At 45.3% G+C, this 4,894-nt stretch overlaps 1 long non-coding RNA gene across 1 annotated transcript in view; it reads left to right on the forward strand.

Annotated features, from left to right (window-relative positions):
- Positions 1–4,523, forward strand: part of LOC112407293 (uncharacterized) — a 14,074-nt gene extending 9,551 nt beyond the window's left edge. Inside the window, exons 3-4 of the long non-coding RNA XR_003004724.1 lie at positions 2,271–2,336; positions 4,228–4,523. This is a non-coding gene — a long non-coding RNA (uncharacterized LOC112407293). The remainder of the gene's footprint in view (positions 1–2,270; positions 2,337–4,227) is intronic.
- The last annotated feature ends 371 nt before the right edge of the window (positions 4,524–4,894 follow it).

Genomic DNA, 4,894 nt, shown 5'->3' on the forward strand with positions numbered 1-4,894 from the left:
CAGGCGGACTCTCAACCACTGCGCCACCAGGGAAGCCCTCTATTTTTAATTTGTGTGTCTTCTTTGGAAAAATGTCTATTCAAGTCCTTTGCCCATTCTTAAATTGGATTGTTTGGTTTTTTGCTTGGTTTTTTGCTATTGAGTTGTATGAGTTATTTCTATATTTTTGATATTAACGCCTTATCAGATAGACAGTTTGCAAATATTTTCTTCTGTTCCATATTTGGTTTGCAAATATATTCTCCTGTTCTCCTTTGTATTTTGATAATTTTTCCCTTTTTCATGCAAAACCTTTTTAGTTTGATATAGTCTCACTTGGTTGTTTTTGCTTTTGTTGCTAGTGCTTTTTTTTTTTTTTTTTGCGGTACGCGGGCCTTTCACTGTTGTGGCCTCTCCCGGTTTGGAGCACAGGCTCCAGACAGTGCTTTTAATGTCATATCCAAAAAAAAAAAAAAACTTTGCCCAGACCAATGTCAGGGGCTTTCTCCCTATGTTTTCCTCTAGCCATTTCATAGTTTCGGGTCTTGCATTTAAGCTTTTAATCCTCTTTAAGTTAGTTTTTGTGAGTGGTGTAAGATAGGGATCCAATTTCATTCTTCTGCCTGTGATGATCCAGTTTTCCCATCACCATTTATTGGAGAGACTATCCTTTCCCCACTGAGTCTTCTTAGCCTCCTTGTCAAAAACTAGTTGGCCATATATGCGTGGGTTTATTTCTGGGTAGAGTTTCAGCAATCTTTATCTTCCATCCTCACTAGAGAGTTTGTTCATTTGTATAATGGGTTTAGATATAATTTTCATTGTTTAAATGAATGGTGAAAAAGATATGGTGGATAGCTAGAAATACAATACGGGCTCTCCATGGTTACATGAACAGAGTGTAAGAATTTTGCAAGCTCAAGAGCTTAAACCCTTCACAATGGCTCGCCATGCCTAAGATTCCACCTAATCTCTGTGCCTCACTTAACAGATGAGGCTGTTGCCTGATTGTGACTAGTAGCCCAGATGAATTCTGCCACTAGAACATTGTCTCTGTGTCAGACAGAGAGCAAACTTAGGGAAAAAAAGATTGTGCATGTTTGTAGTGCCTGGTTATTAGTAAATCTTTGTATGGATAGCAGAATTTGGTCTGGGTCTTGCTTTCAATGCAACCTACCCAATGCAACCAACCCCTTAGTTGGGCAGTCGTGGTAGAGGAGATCTATAATCCTCAGCTCCCTTTAACAATGGTAGGCTATAGATACCCTGCACAAAAAGCCTAATAATTATAAGGAGCCAAATTGGCTGGAGTCAGCTTCCTACAGCATGATTCCTTTGTTTGTTTTTAACAGCGCTAGCCGTCCTTCACCACTCCAGTGGGGGAGTTATCCAAGGCAGCTCAATTCAACTGAGCGGCAGGAAGGACAGAATCCCATGGAAAGGAGCCAAAGTTCTGTCAGGAAGACAGTACCAGTTCTGACAAATCTGGAAGCTGATGCAAGGACAAAAATAACACCACCTGGTGACTGGGAGCTGAGAGCAGGATGGAAAGGGGTGTGAGGCACAGGTTAGCATGATCAAGTCAGGACTGAGGCTGTGACCAGCAGGTGATTGCCAGAGCGCACCTTTGTCATGGTGCCAGAACATATCATGCCTCTTAAAGGAGCCACGTGCAGCTGGACACCAGTCAACTCTCCATAGTCAAGCTTATCACCTATTGCTTCACCACTCACCTCTCCTGAGTACAATGTGTGTCCTGTGTTTCCCATTCAGCTAATGGCATCACCATCCACTTAAGAATCATCTTGGGCATCTCCAATATCATCTTCCCAATTTTAATCAATCATCAAATCTAAAAACTTCTATCAACTAAGTATCTCTTGACCCCATCCCCAGTCGCCTTGGTTCTGGCTCTCAACATCTCTCCGTGGGACCGTTGCTGCCCACACTGCAAGAGGTTCCTCGCCATCTTACTGCTCACAGCATCCCCTTCCTCTCTACCATGGCACAGCTGCCTCTCTGCCCTACATATTAAAACCCTTAGGAGGCACCCCATTGTCCTTAGCAGACCAAATTCCAGAGCATGGCATATTAGAGCACTTTTATTACAAGTGATAGAAACTTTAGTAGGACTATTTGGGACGAAAGGGGGAAATGTATTGATTTACATAGCTGAATTGTGGGAAACAGACCTGTTGTGTCCCAGATATTTGAATCAGGGGCTTGAATACCATTGGACTTTTTTCTCTTTCTCTGTGTATTGTCAACATTGTCTTTGCCTTTTTCCACAGGCCTGGACCATGACCCCTGGCCCCTTGGAGCTCATATGTACCTAGTTGCTGGTACCACTAGAGTGGGTAAGGCCCCTCTTTTCTTCAATTCCAGTTTGAAAATTTCCAGGGAAGAACTCCTACTGGTCTGGCCAGGATGATGGGTCCATCCCTGGTCTAATGAATACTGCTGGGACGGGGAAGGGGAAACCATGATTACGGTACCTGTCCCTGGTTAGGGACAAAGAGCATGATGTACCATCAATATTGATGAAAATGGATGTCCTTAGATAATCTACCAAAGTTCTCTGATAATCTACCAAAGAAAACATGGTCCAAATAATTTTCTTCCTGGCTGGCTAACCCCTAGCAGTATGGTACAGGAGTTAAGCCCTGATGCTCTGGAATAATATAGACGTAGGTTCAAATCCCAGCTCTCCCAGTTCCATTAGTTGTATGAGCTTGGGCAATCCAGTGAATCTCAGTTTCCTTATCTGTAAAATGGGGAGGGACACATATATCAAGAGGCCCATGTGAACATTTAAGGAGACAGGCATCGAGAGCACCTAGAACGGAGCCTGGCTCACAGTGGGAACTAGGGGAGCTCTTCCTGCCCACATGAGTGGGCAGCCTTCGGAAGGCAGCAGGGCCTCAGGCCGCTGCCTGCTGCCAGCAGAATGAGATCAGGGTTACTCAGAGGAACAGACTGACCTGATTCACAGCCCTCCAGTGAAGGGACCCATCTGACACCCCAGAGAAGACAGTGCCAGGAAGAGGAGTTGCTTGGTACATCATGTTCTCAGAAGCAAGGATGAGGGGTCCTTTCAGAGCACCCCGTCTCCCTGCCGGAGGAGGACAAGGTCTGAGGGGAGGCACTTCTCCAGCGAGATGCTTATAACGCCGCCAGCCTCGCGGGTTACAGCCTGGAATCATCTCTTTATTAAATAATAATTAAGAGGTAAAGGGAATCTGGGTATAATTACCTGATTTATTAAGCTGCTCAGTCGAAACTGGGAGGCCGTTTTATTTCAGTGGCCTCACTCTTAGGCAATTTTCGTGTTTCTGGAAGCTGCAAGTGGAGTCTCACTTGTGTGGGGGCGCTCAGGCTCAAGGTCGTGTGTCCTCATCCCTCAAGAAGGCTCCAGCCAAGCCTGTGATTCAAAGGGCGAGCCCTCCCCTTTCCTGTTCCGACAGATCTAAATTGGTCTTGGAACAGAACACAAGGAAGGGCGGAGGGACCAGCTGGGCAAGGAGTCAGCTCATTAGCAGCCACTATGGAGGTGTTGAAATGAAGCAAGTTAAAAGCATATTAGTTTAAGTGAGACTTTTCATCAATGAGGGGAGGTGTTTAGGTAGGAAGCAAAAGTAGTCATTTTGTGGTGGGGCATAGTTTGGTAATTAATGGGGAAGTTGTCAGTATAATCTTGAGGGAGTCCCAGGAAATGAAGAAATCTATCTTATTAAGGAAAACCCAGGAGAAAAAGTTATTGGAACGCAGATAATTCACCAGCAAGGTGCTGGTAGCAGGTTTTTATTAGATGCATGAGTTGGGACAGTCTTTCTGCCCCAGCTGTGTTTTGTCTTTGCCCAGACCCACTACTTCATTTTTTTTTTTTTTTTAGTTGAAGTATAGTTGATTTACAATGTTGTGTTAGTTTCTGGTGTACAGCAAAGTGATTTAGTTTCTCATATATATAAGTTCTTTTTCATATTCTTTCCCATATTAATTTATTACAAGATATTGGCTATAGTTCCTATACAGTAGGACCTTTGTTGTTGTTGTTTTCTATTTTATATATAGTAGTGTGTGTCTGTTAATCCCAAACTCCTAATTTATCCCTACCCACCTTTTCCCTATGGTAACGGTAAGTTTGTTTTCTATGTCTGTGAGTCTCTGTTTTGTAAATAAGTTCATTTGTATCATATTTTAGATTCCACATGTAAGTGATATCATATGATATTTGTCTTTCTCTGCCAGACGCACCACTTCTCCTAATGGAAATACAGAGAAGAATAGAGAAGGTTGCAGGGGTCGTGAAGCAAGCACACGCTTCTTTCTGCTTCTCAGAAGGGCTGGCCAGTGCCTCAGCCATGCTCCTCAGGAACGGGTGGGAAAACGAGCCTACCTGGTGGGCCAGCCAGGTTCCTGCTACCTGAAGCCTTGCCAGGGCTGTGCAGACTCCCAGTGGCTGGAAAAGGAGTCTGAGGGAAAAGTCTTACAAAGGCACCCGTAGCACAGTGGTTGAGGCAGGGCTCTGGGGGCTTCCCTGGTGGCTCAGTGGTTAAGACTCCACCTGGCCAATGCAGGGGACACGGGTTCGAGCCCTGGTCTGGGAAGATCCCACATGCTGCGGAGCAACTAAGCCCGTGTGCCACAACTACTGAACCTGCGCTCTAGAGCCCGTGAGCCGCAACTACTGAGCGCACGCTCCACAACTACTGAAGCCCGCGTGCCTAGAGCCCGTGCTCCACAACAAGAGAAGCCACCGCATCAAAGAGTAGCCCCTGCTCGCCGCAACTAGAGAAAGCCCGCACGCAGCAACAGAGACCCAAGGCAGCCAAAAAAAATAAAAATAAAGTCAGGGCTCTGGAACCAGAATGCCCACGTTCAGCTTTCTACTCGGGGTCACAGTGGTGTGTGACCT

The sequence above is a fragment of the Neophocaena asiaeorientalis genome, unplaced genomic scaffold (assembly GCF_003031525.2).
Source record: "Neophocaena asiaeorientalis asiaeorientalis breed wild unplaced genomic scaffold, Neophocaena_asiaeorientalis_V1.1 scaffold29, whole genome shotgun sequence".
Taxonomy (NCBI): domain Eukaryota; kingdom Metazoa; phylum Chordata; class Mammalia; order Artiodactyla; family Phocoenidae; genus Neophocaena; species Neophocaena asiaeorientalis.